The sequence below is a fragment of the Archocentrus centrarchus genome, chromosome 24, assembly GCF_007364275.1.
Source record: "Archocentrus centrarchus isolate MPI-CPG fArcCen1 chromosome 24, fArcCen1, whole genome shotgun sequence".
NCBI lineage: Eukaryota > Metazoa > Chordata > Actinopteri > Cichliformes > Cichlidae > Archocentrus > Archocentrus centrarchus.
The window spans coordinates 7155770-7169832 of NC_044369.1; the positions used below are offsets into that span (position 1 = coordinate 7155770).

Sequence of the window (14063 nt, forward strand, 5' to 3'; positions counted from 1 at the left end):
GTTACTTTGAAGACAAAGTGTATGTGTGTGTGTGTGCGCGTGCGTGCGTGTGTGTATGTGTGAAAAGAAGTAAACAAAGTGCCAGAGAACCTGAGGATAGTTTACTAGATCCTTTTTAGCTGTTGCTGTGAATTCTTGCCCTCCTCAGATATTTGTGGTAAAGTGCAATTTGACAGAGCCAGCAGAAAGGGGGCTTACACCAGGATCAAATACAAACCCTCAGCTTGTGGCACCTTATTGTCTTTTGGTTTGTTAGGATCTTCCTGAGAATCTGGTTGCTTGGTTTCCACATAACATTAAGACCTCAAACATCTCACAATCTCTTCTGTCACACAGATGGAACCAGCTTAGAAACTGAAAGAAAAAAAAAATCCCCCAGAGATCAGGTTGGATGGATGTGTAGCTTTTCACTTTCTGGAGCTTAATTTCTTCATGTGGTTGTGAGTTTTTACCTGGAAATGTCTCAGTTAAACAAAATCAATAAGGTGTATTTGGTTAGGGCCATTAATAGCCCAGATACTGCAAATGTGGTCAGCTGAGAGGTATCACCTTACACAAATAGCTCTGCTATCTTTGGAACAACTGGGCCTTCTAACTGGGGACACTGTCAGGTTTTCATTATGACTTCAGTCTACCTCACTGTAAAGGTAATAAATGGTACACAAATTATTATTGTATCAATATTAAGTGTAACACTAACTCTGAGATAATAATGCTACTAGATATAATTTTGTTGAGTTACATTATGTCTGTAATTGTAAAATGCACAGTGATCATCAGTTATGCACTGCGGACTGGATTCTCTCTCTCTCTCTCTCTCTCTCACACACACACACACACACACACACACACACACACACACACACACACACACACACACACACACACACACACACACACACACACACACACAGTGTTAGCTGTGAGCAAGTACAGTACATGCATACTATATGGATGGATGGCTGCATGGATCAATGAATGAATGAATTAATACTCATGCTTCATGACTGAATAATGTTCTAAAATGGCAAAAAAATAAATACTTGAAAAACAAGCTAAAAAGAAATTAGTAATGGCTACTTCCCTGTTTTTGTTGTATGATTTTTAACTTTCTTGCCGTTGGTTCCTCTAAGTAGAACGAGAAGGGGAAGCAGAGCATGGGGAAGTATTCAAGCTGTTAATCCTGATACAGAAAGAACTTTGCATCGTCATTGCTGCAGTACAAGCAAAACCACCCGACAAACACACAAAAGTGTACTCCCTACACCACCCAGACCAAGAGAGGTACACAACAAAGAAAAAAAAAATCTAAAACAAAACCAGATGTTCTAGTTTTTATTTTTCTCATAGTCATATATATTTTAATTTTGTAATAATCATAATTTTATGAATTTGACAAAACTTCTTTCATAACATACAAACACAAACACACACACACGTTGCTGCAGAATGCTGTGGTAGCCATACTGGTTAGGTGTGCCTTGGATTTTGAATAAATCGCCAACAGTGTCACCAGCAAAGCACCCCCATACCATCACACGACCTCCTCCATACTTCATGGTGGGAACTACATATGTAGCAACCATCTGCTCACCTTTTTTTCTGCATCTTACAAAAACATGGTGTTTGGAACCAAGAATCTCAAATTTGGACTCATCAGACCAAAGGACAGATTTCCACTGGTCTAATGTCCATTCTTTGTGTTCTTTGGCCCAAGTCATTCTCTTCCTCTTGTTGTTCTTACTTATTCTTCTTCTTCTTTTTGCAGCTTCTTTGCAGCAATTCAACCATAAAGTCCAGATTCACGCAGTCTTCTCTGAACAGTTGATGTTGAGATGTGTGTGCTACTTGAACTCTGAGAAGCATTTAGGTGGGCTCTTATCTGGGGTGCTTTCAACTTGCAGTTTCTGAGGCTGGTAACTCTGATGAACTTATCCTGTGTAACAGAGGTAACTTGTCTGATGGACTTTGCGACTACACTTGAGGATATTTTCAAAGATTTTGAAATTTTTCAGATTGAGTGACCTTCACTTCTTAAATGGTTTCTCAGTCTAGTTCTGTAGACTACACAATCATGGGGAAGACTGCTGACTTGACAGTTGTCCAAAAGACGACCTTTGACACCTTACACAAGGAGGGCAAGACACAAAAGGTCATTGCTAAAGAGGCTGGCTGTCCACAGAGCTCTGTGTCCAAGCACATTAATAGAGAGGTGAAGGGAAGGAAACGATGTGGTAGAAAAAAGTGCACAAGCAACAGGGATAACTGCACCCTGGAGAGGATTGTGAAACAAAACCCATTCAAAAATGTGGGGGAGATTCACAAAGAGTGGACTGCAGCTGGAGTTGGTGCTTCAAGAACCACCACGCACAGACGTATGCAGACATGAGTTTTAGCTGTCGCAGTCCTTGTGTCAGCCACTCTTGAACAAGAGACAGCGTCAGAAGCGTCTCGCCTGGGCTAAAGACAGAAAGGACTGGACTGCTGCTGAGTGCTCCAAAGTTATGTTCTCTGATCAAAGTCAGTTTTGCATTTCCTTTGTAAATCAAGGTCCCAGAGTCTGGAGGAAGAGAGGAGAGGCACAGAATCCACGTTGGCTGAGGTCCAGTGTAAAGTTTCCACAGTCAGTGATGGTTTGGGGTGCCATGTCATCTGCTGGTGTTGGTCCACTGTGTTTTCTGAGGTCCAAGGTCAACGCAGCCATCTACCAGGAAGTTTTAAATGACTTCATGCTTCCTGCTTCATTTTCCAACAGGACTTGGCACCTGCACACAGTGCCAAAGCTACCAGTACCTGCTTTAAGGACCATGGTATCCCTGTTCTTAATTGGCCAGCAAACTCACCTGACTTTAACCCCATAGAAAATCTATGGGCTATTGTGAGGATGAAGATGCGATACGCCAGACCCAACAATTCAGAAGAGCTGAAGGCCACTATCAGAGCAACCTGGGCTCTCATAACACCTGAGCAGTGCCACAGACTGATCGACTCCATGCCACGCCGCATTGCTGCAGTAATCCAGGCAAAATGAGCCCTAACTAAGTACTGAGTGCTGTACATGCTCATACTTTTCATGTTCATACTTTTCAGTTGGCCAAAATTTCTAAAAATCTTTTTTTTGGTCTTAGGTAATATTCTAATTTTCTGAGATACTGAATTTGGGGTTTTCATCAGTTGTCAGTTAAAATCATCAAAATTAAAAGAAATAAACATTTGAAATATATCAGTCTGTGTGTAATGAATGAATATAATATACAAGTTTCACTTTTGAATGGAATTACTAAAATAAATATAAATATATAATTTAGTAATTGTGTAATGCCTGGCACTATTGCAAAGTATAAGATCTTATTCGTGCCATTCTAGTTTTAACCATGAAAGCAACACAATTTCGCAGGGTTTTCTCACCACTTCTGTGTGTTCAGTGTTACAGTTTAGCCTAAGTGGATTAATTTGTCAGTGGTTAATTAAGCAAGAAGTCATTAGACTGCTTTTCAGTTGCTAGGATCCATATTCTCATTTGTTAGGATTTACACCTTTATTTTGTATTGTAAATGAAATAAAATAACTTTACTCTTAATTAGTAAATAATTAAGTCAAAGGCATTTTTAAGTAACAGATAAGGGAATCTGTGACTATACTAGACCATGCTGTTTTTCAACAGTGCAGATGAATAAGAAAATATTCTAATGGAGTTTCTCAAATCATACTTTCAGGCTGGCTTCTTCAAATGATCCACAGCTTCAGACTGACTAACCATCACAATGCTCAAGCATCTAATCATATCCAACTCATGTATGAAGATATAACATTAATAACATGAGCATCATGGAAATGTTAACCTGTGTGGGGTATTTCTGAATCTGAGTTTTAGATTTTAGAGGAAAAGCAGAAGAGGATGGATGGATGGATGGATGTTATTTTGTATGAAACTGGCCATTAGATCATTAAAGAAGAATGCTAAATACCAATCTGGAACATTCTCGCCCACTTGAATAACTGTAAAAATGTGTGTTCGTGTGTATGTTACACCTAAATTGTGAATCTTTTGCACCTAATCACTTTGTAATTTTTTTTTAACCTCACAATCAAAATCCACTCAAGACTGCCGGAGCTCAAAAATAATTTTTATTTGTTGTCAATAATTCTAAAAGTTGCACCTTTGCCTTAATTTTTCTAGTTGTCTTTGCTGGTTATATATCAATGGAGGGCAGTTCAGAACAGCTTATTTTTTCTGGTATCTACACATCTCAAAGTTAAACAGAAGTCGTCAAACATATTCTTGGTAAAACAGGTAGCCAGAAGTGTTAAATTTGAAACTTATGAAAGCAAATGCAGTACAACCTTAGGATATCTTACTATCCTTCTCAGATAGTTCCTTGTGGTAAAGTGCCATTTGACAGAGTTATCAGAAAGAAGCCTTATACCTTACACAAACCCAGAGCTTTTGGCTGAAGCAATTAATATTCATATTAGTAATGTTAATATTATGGGTAATATTAGTATTTACTGGAACCCATTTGTTGCTCATCTGAGTTTGGACCAAAAGCCAGGGATTGAAGTTGTGCACGTCGTGGCAAATATACAATAAAAAATTTTATTATTTATTGTTTTTATTGTTATTTTGACCACTACCACTATCCTTACTCTATGAACATAATTATAACTGTACTATTTCAATAAAATGAGATTTGAAAGAGCTGAACATGATTTGTTGAATAGTAAAGTATTTGGTAATTAGACTCTGATAAAGCTACAATAATGGTAGGAAGTAGGACAGGACCCCTAGAATCTGGACACAGGTGATGGCAGAGATAAAGCAGGTAGAGACTTAGATGAGGATCTCCAACTAGTGAAGACGGGGAGGAGGTGAGCCGCATGAATGAGAGTCTACAGTAAAATACAGAATGACAGAAGAACATTAAGAAAAGCAAAGAGAACAGAGGCTGTTTGGCTTGCAGACAGCGGGTAAGAAAATGATTGGGCCAGAGTGATGACAACATGGACGTGGGAAAGTGGAAGTGATGTACAAAATAGACCAGCAGCCTGAACACCCAGGACTGCAGGCAGAGGAGTGAATACAGATCTTCCTTACTGAACTTACATATAAGCTTCATTACAAGTGCCACCACTGCTATTATTGACAAAGTGGTTAAGTGAACTTAGTTTCTCATTTTCTCTTACTGCTATTTGTGAGTTCTCATTTTTATTTTCAGTTTATTTTATTTTTATTCTTTGGTCTTTTACCTTTACTATCAATGTTATTATATTATTGGTGTGAGAAACTATGCGCAAGTAAATTTTTTCCACAGTTTGTGGCTTCTTACTGCCTGCTGGCTTGTTAGTATCTTGCAGCGACTGCTTGGCATTCCACATAACATTAACACCTCAGTCATCTCTCAGTCTTGGCTGTCACATCGATGGAACAACCTTAGAGATGCTACTGTGAAAAAAAAAAAATCAGAGATCAGTTTGGATGTACATGCAGTTCTATTTTTTCTGGAACTTAATTTCTTCAAGTGGTTGTGAGTTGTTAGCTGAAAATGTCAACATAAATAAGGCGTATTTGGTTGGGAGTATTAATAGCCTAGATAGTATAAAATTAAATTCACTACTGCACACAAGTGATAATAATACCACCCCATATAATTCTGCTGAGCTATAGCATCAGTGTCTTTAATCCAAACAGGCCTAGAGGTCATCCACCCAGTACTGGATACACATACACGTATGAACTTACTTGTGAGCAAGCACATGACAGTATGCCTGCTCCTGTACCTTCTTTGTCTCTTGGAAGTGAACATCATTCATATTTCTTCTGCCAGGCAAACAGGAAAATGTTAGTTAGTGGCACCTAAGCTAAATAAAAAAGAAAAATTCAAACTAAAGAACCTAAATTGATAGAATAAAAAAAAAAAACCTGCAACAATGTGCCTGCAGCTATATGGGATAAATTAAAATGTGGGACATTTATTTTAAATATGGATACCTGAAGAATGTTTTAAAATAGCAAAAGTTTAAATATTTAAGTTTGTTTTTTAAAGCAACATTTTTTTTTTGAGAAACATTTTGGATGTATGACTTTCAGTTTGTTCGCTGTTTGCTGCTCTATGTTGCAGGAGCAGAAAAAACAGAGCATAGGGAAGTAATCAAACTGTTAATGTATCTTACACAATCATACATATTACCATAAGCAACTGAGAATGGGGAAGTAATCAAACTGTTAATACAGCAAGGACTTTGCATTGCCATTGCTATGCATCGATCAAAAAATGCTACACAAACATGCAAGCATGTATGCATTACACCACTGAGAGCCAGAGAGGCATAACACAAAGAGAAAAAAAACCCACTACCAGATGTTCTAGCTTTTATTTTTTTGCGCAATTGAACAACATTTCATTAATTTTATCGTACAGTTATGACATAATGTTCTTTAAAGTGGCACTATGAGCATCAGAATCCATACTACAACAAAATAGTTATTTTAATGGTCTTGTTTTGTCCCTTTCTTCACAAAGTATTTTTTAAGTTCACTATACCTATATCTACTGTATATCACCCTTTAATGACTACATTTATAACATTATTTATCCTTTGGTTTCTATGAGTAAACTTAACTTACACTTTCAGTACCAGTCAAAGGTTTGAACACAATCGTGAGTGTGTCCAAACTTTTGACTGGTACTGTATATAAATAAAAAGATCATCTATCATCTGATCTTTAAAACAAGACAACATAGTGACACTTAAGTCAATGTAACAAAAAAGAACAACATAACTAAGAATGGTGAACTATAATTTTTAAGTGCTTATGTGTTTACACAATCATACAACATTACCATACTTCATACTACCAGACTAAAGGCTTACAATCAAAATCTGTAAATTATAAATTTGTGTAAAATGTAAAGAAAACCATTATTTTAATGATAAAAGATGTACATATTTTCACTCTCAGAATACGGAAGACGAGGTAAGATGATATTTAGCCTTTATTTGGCGAGTGCAGAATAGAAACAGGGGCAAATGCAGCAAAACAGGAAGATAACCAAAACTGAATTCCAAGATCTACCGAGAAACACAGAAGGGACACAGCGGGGGAGCAAATGACGACGACGCAACAACAGGCAGAGAAAAAACACGGGACTTAAATACACAGGATAACGAAGGGAGTGGGAACAGCTGGGAAACACAGGAAATACCAATCACAATGACAAGACCAAGGGAAGCAAAACTGAACATGACAGACGGAGACCAAATGACTATCAAAATAAAACAGGAAGTCAAACGGGGGAACAAGGACACAGACCTGACACATGGAAACACAAAGAACTAGAAACAACAACGCAGGACCAATACAAAAGATAACAAAAAACACTGGACCACCGGCCCAGGACCATGACACAATATACAAACCTAGAAAAGCAGTTTGCATGATGAGTAAAATGTGAATACAAACTTATAAACACATATTTTATTAACAGTAGAACATAGGAAACATCAGATACTTAAAATGAAATATTTTACTGTTTTATGAAAAAATATTAGCCAATTTTGAATTTGATCACCACAATGCTGATCCCAAAATAGTTGGGACAGGATCACCAAAATGCTGGAAAAGTAAGTGGTACTAAAAAGAAACAGCTAGAAGAACATTTTACAGCTAATTAGGTTAAATGGCAATAGGTCAGTAACATGACTGATTATGAAAAGAAAATCTTAGAGAGGCAAATTTCTTAGAAGTAAAGATAGGCAGAGATTCATCAGTCTGCAAAAATATGGAGTTCCACAGGGTTCTGTGCTAGGGCCAATTCTACTTCTAAATTCAGATAAAACTGAAATGATTATATTTGGCTCTAAAAATCTTAGAGAAACAGTGTCTAACGAGACACTTACTTTGGATGCATTACCTTGAAGGAATCCTGCCCTAAAAGCTCCCTGAAAAGCCTTCAGCTGATCCAAAATGCTGCAGCAAGAGTACTGACAGGGACTAGAAAGAGAGAGCAGATTTCTCCCATATTGCTTTCTCTTCATTGTCTCCCTGTTAAATCCAGAATTAGCTGCATTCAAGAAAACTCTGACATCAGAAGATCAATTCAATTTTATTTATTTAGCGCCAAATCACAGCAAAGAGTTGCACAAGGCACTTTATATTGTAAGGTAAAGACCCTACAATAATTACAAAAACCCAACAGTCAAAACGACACCCTCTGAGCAAGGACTTGGCAAGAGTGGGAAGGAAAAAACTCCCTTTTAACAGGAAGAAACCTCTGGCAGAACCAGGTTCAGGGAGGGCCAGTCATCTGCTGTGACTGGTTGGGGTGAGGGGAGAGAAATAGGACAAAAGACATGCTGTGGAACAGAGACAGAGATTAATAACTAATGATTAACCTTATACCTCCAAATGTGTCGAATGCGACACAGCACTCTTCAAAAGTACCGCCGTTTGTGGACTTCCAGCAGCAAATACCATAATACCCCTCTATGGATGTGAAGTGCAATTTCTGAGCTTTCAGGAACCGTTTGAAGTTTTCCCGAAAGGACAAATGATTGAATGATGGGTGGCTATAGACTTGTGTACAAAATTAAAGTTTAAAGAAATTCATAGGATAGACCAAAATAACCTGGCAGGAAAAAAAAATATAGGTCTGAATAAGTAACTTTCCAGCAAACAATAAATGAAAACTTAAGTTCTACCAATATGAAACACAACCTCTACATCTGCTTTTGGATGTATAGTATTAGGATGTTTGTGTGCAAAAAGTTTTTGTCATGACCAGTGGACGGGTGGACTCAAAAGGTGTTTATTTACAAAGTTTATTTACAGAGTTCAGGGTTAACAGAATTTTCAGGCCAGTGGCACAGTGGCACTTGCTCCGATCCAGACAAACAAATCCGTAATATGTCTCCCTCAACTCTTCTCTCCAACTCCATAGGACTGGTACTGACCAGCTTAACTTGGTAGACATGAAAGACATCATGAATCTGCATATTACAAGGTAGCTTGAGGCAGACTGAAACAGGGTTAATTACAGAGTCAGTCAAAGGGTCCAATGACATTAGGCGAGAGCATCTTAGATTCGCCATGAAGAGGTACATACTTGGTGGAGAGCAAAACCTTTTGACCTGGTCAACAGTCAGGGCTGGAATTCAGTGCTGAACCACCAGGCGCTTATTCTGGTCTTTGGTCTTTGGCAGCATTGCAAGTGATGCTGGACAGATGGTACAAAGAGCTCACCTTCAACTGCTGGGAATAAAGGTGGTTGAAATCCCAATGAAGCTTCATAGAGAGAAAGTCCAGTTGTCATGGTGGTCATGGAATTGTGTGCATATTAGACCCAGGCTAGCTGGGCACTCCAGGTGGACTGGTTAGATGATTCCACACAGCTCAGGGCGGCTTCCAGTTCCTGGTTGGCTCTCACAGCTTGGCGGTTGGTCTGTGGATGGACACCAGATAACTAAATGAAACCAACCTGGGTGGCGAGCACTGAACAAAACTCTCTCCACAAACGACGCATGAACTGAGGTCCTTGGTCAGATACTATATATTCTGGAATTCCACATAACCAGAAAATGTGGTTGGTCAATTGTTGAGCAGTTTCTAGGGCTGATGGTAATTTGGGCAGAGCAAAAAGGTGAATAGCCTTGAAAAAGCAGTCAACTATGGTGAGAATTAACCATATTGCCGTTGGATGGAGGGAGACCTGTTACAAAGTCAAGGGCAATAGGGGCCCAGGGATGACCCGAAGTGGGTAGCAGCCTCAGATGACCTGAGGGAGGTGAGCATGAGGACTTGTTCTGGGCATAGACACTACAGGCAGACACATATTCTCAGGCATCTTTAATCAGAGATGGCCACCAAAACAGGCGTTGAAGTAAGGTGATTGCACTTTTAATTCCGGGATGACAGGTAAACTTGGAAGCGTGTGCCCATTGCAAAATTTTGGCTATCACCTTTGAGGGTACATAGAGGCAATTGGGTGGTCCATCTCCAGGGTCTGGTTTATCCCGCTGGCCGGCATGAATTAGGGACTCGATCTCCCAGGTTAATGATCTGATTACACAGGAGGCTGGCAAGATGGTGTCAGTGGTGGTAGCTCTGTTGGGTGTTGAGTGGCTGGACAAGCAAGTCTGATCCTTGGAGGCCCATCCTCGCAACTTACAGGACTTAAAGTATTGGTTGCTAATATCTTAGTGCCAGATACCATAGCACACATTCAGAGTTATAGTGAAGTCCATGCCTTGACGGGTCAGGGCTGTTATTGTAGCAAAACGGGGACAAACACAATATTAGGCATATGGTCATAATGCTCTTCTTGACTAGTATATGATATTCTGCTTCCATAGAAATTAAGAGGGTAAGCAACAGCTAGGTGCTGCTAATCAAAGGCCTTTGATGATATTACGCCACTGTCCCAAACCAGAGTCTAACTAATCTGAAGCTGTGGATCATTTGAAGAAGCCCAAACAAAGAGTATGACTTGAAAGAAACACAATTACTTCACACTTTATTGCTCTACATTGTTAGGAAATAGCATAGTCTAGTGCAGGGGTAGGGAACTCCAGGCCTCGAGAGCCCGTGTCCTGCAGGTTTTAGATGTGTCCCTGATCCAGCACACCTGACTCAAATGACTGAATTACCTCCTCAGTCTGCAGTCAAGTTCTCCAGAGTCCTGCTAATGACTTCTATATGTGATTCAGGTGTGCTGGATCAGGTACACATCTAAAACCTGCAGGACACCGGCTCTCGAGGCCTGGAGTTCCCTACCCCTGGTCTAGTGTGTAGTCTAGAACTATGACAGTAAATAACTATAATTATTTATTGCTATTTAGAGAACACAAGCAGGAAAGACTACACACACGCAAACCCCTAAACCTAGAAAAGCAGTATAGTGAAGAATAAACAATGTTTACATAACAAAAATCATTGATAATGGCATAATAGAGTAAATCCTAGCAACTGAATCTGTCAAATGACTTATTGTTAAATAACTACTGACAAATCAATAATTTAGTTGAGCTAAACTGAAACCTTGGACAAGGAAGTGGTGAAAGACAGGAACCCTATGAAAATGGTTTTGAACTTTGGTTTTGAACATTTTGCAGTATTGCAAAATGTTACACACCACCGTAATGCTTGCAAATATATATAAATAGGTGTACTAGTCTACCATTACACACAGATTCGACTGTTTGAAAACAGTCTTTAGTCTCTCACACTGAATCAGTCAAAAGGTAAGAACTCTGTATTTTAATATAAATATATGTTGAGCTCAAAAAAGTTTACAGATAAAAAAGGACTGACTTTTAAAAAATGTATTATAATTGTTAATTCTATTATTATTTACTATTATAGGATGACATGTAGTGTGGTCTTTGTTGTGTTATCCATAGTTGTCCTTCTAGCTTAACCTGAAGAGTGTGTTATCAGAACACTTTTCCATAGGAGCACAATTATTTAAAAAGCTAAAAGCATTTTTTTTCTTTTTTTACTTAAAAAAAAAAAGGCCAAACCAGATTAAAAAAATCCAGATAATAGTACTGCAAATTATTTTGCATTGATTGATGATTATTCTTTTCTCCCAAATTTCCCCTCTGTGGGACAATAAAGGCTGTTTCTTCTTCTTCTTCTTCTTTTGTTGTTTTTGTGTATTTTATTTAGCGGGACACTTCACCCAAGGGCAATTGCTATTATTTTAAAAATGTTAATGCACTGATACAATTATTATAACCAAGAGCACCACCTAACAAGGCAAAATTTACCCATCGCACTATATTAACCCTGTTCATTGTCATGTGAAAACCAAAGATTTATTAATTGTGTGACCTTGAATTTTGAGCTGGATCTCTGCACAATATAGAAAATAATCATGCAAGATTTCATCAAAATCCTTCAAAAAATTTCTTAGATAAGAAGGGGACCCATATACAATCCCAACCTTGCATTCATCATAAGCGATCTACTCATGAAGTTTGGTAAGTGTAGGCTGAATGGTTCTTGAGTTAATGAGTAGACACCATTTTTCTATTTTTAGGAACAGTGTCCTTTGACCTTCACTGCAGTGATCAGATATACAATCCCAACCTTGCGCTGGTCATAAGCAATCTACCCATGAAGTTTGGCAAGTGTAGGCTGAATGCTTCTTGAATTATTGAGAAGACACTTCAATGGACCTCGTCCGGATACCTGCTCGCCCGCCATGGGCGATCACATGATACATCCTGTCTTTCGACAGGCATATAAAAAATCTTTACTGTGTCTGTTGTCATATGCATCCTTCTTATCATATGCATCCTTCCTTCTTCCTTCGAGTCCACCAATGCCTTCAATTTGGTGATACGTCTTTGCTAAATAAATTTCCCTTGCAGTATGTTGAAACCTTTTCTATTTTCTTCCGCGTATCCAATTCAAGGTCATGGATAGGCTGGAGCCTATCCCAGCTTTCATGGTTTGAGAGGCAGGGTACACCCAGAGAGAATTCTAAGAAGTGTCACCATTAATTAATGGTTCAAGTTTAAATATGACTGATCTATCTTTATTAACAGGCTACATACCACAGGCTTTTAAGGTAGTGGTAATTAAACCATTACTTAAAAAACCCTTACTTGAGCCAACTATCCTAGCTAATTATAGACCAATTTCTAACCTTCCTTTTATTCAAAAATTCTTGAAAAAATAGGTGTCAGTCACATAATTGATCATTTGCAAAGGAATGGTTTATTTGAAGAGTTTCACTCAGGCTTTTGGTTATAAGGTTCTGGCCTCTGAAAGTGGACTCATCTTTGCGCTTGTGTTGCTAGACTTCAGTACAGCATTCGTTACCACTGACCACAGTATTTTTACCACAGAGATTAGAACAGACAGGGGTATTAAAGGAAATGCACTGCACTGGTTTGACTCAGTTAGGTAGGTCCACAGGGTTCTGTGCTGGGACCAGTATTTTTAACATTATACATGCTTCCCTTAGGTAATATTATTAGAAAAAAAATGTATAAATTTTCACTGATACCCAGCTACCAATCAACTAGTTAAATTACAGCCATGTCATAAAAATATAAAGGTCTGGATGTCCTTTCGTAACTCTAAATTCAGACAAAAGTGAGGTTATTGTAATCGGTCCTAAAATCTTTAGTAAGACGGTGTCTAAACCAGTGCTTCTCAATTATTTTCTGTTATTCCCCCCTAGAAAGAAGAAAACCTTTCGCGTCCCCCACTCTCTGCCGCGACTATAATTAATCGTGACAGAACCTGCTCTACACTGTGAGTAGGACAAAAAAAAAAAAAACGTACACCATAGAGCTATTACTTACTGCGTACACTCTGACAATGAGAGTGCCACTGCCACCTACTGTAGTGGATGTACAATTACACTTTATTCTAGTACGGCAAAAAAAGCATGTTCCCCGGGATCAGACGTGCCCCCCCCCAAGAGGACGCGCACCACTATTTGAGAAGGACTGGCCTAAACAGATACTTACTTTAGTGGGCTCTTCCTTGCCCTGCACCAACACTGTGAGGTATTGTTGGCATTTTTTTGTAATATTGTAGGGTGTTTATCTTATAATATAAAGTGCCTTGATGTGACTGTTGTTGTGAATTGGCACTATATACTGTAAATAAAATTGAATTGAACTGAACTGAATGGAAAAGAAAAAGCTGCACCTTTTGAAACATGCTTCAACAGTGTGACACAAATTTTACTTTGAGGGCTTCTGGTTTGCATTACAGTTTTTGAAGTTTCACTACTGTCTGATGGGTAATTAGAGAGAGTTTGCAGGCAATTTTGTATTTTCCACTCCAGTCAGCCATGGCAATCTGCGACCAAAGAAATCACAAACGATTTTTCAGCGCAGCACATCTTTGTGACTGATTTCAACTGGTGACAGTCAGAAACCTTCAGCGACCCACTCACCAAGCAGTTGGTGGTATTGACGACCGATCTAGGGCTGGTGTGACTGAGGCCTTAGAGAACAGAAACAGGTAAAAAATGACATAAAAACCCCTAAACCCAGGAAAGGAAAACAGTGTAGTATAAACAAAAACAATACAACAGTAGAAC

General features: G+C 38.6%; 1 protein-coding gene across 1 annotated transcript in view; it reads right to left on the minus strand.

The window, feature by feature from the left end:
- The window catches only part of LOC115774118 (exostosin-1), a 287477-nt gene that overhangs the window by 102798 nt on the left and 170616 nt on the right, over positions 1 to 14063 (minus strand). The gene's annotated exons all lie outside the window — the stretch shown is intronic.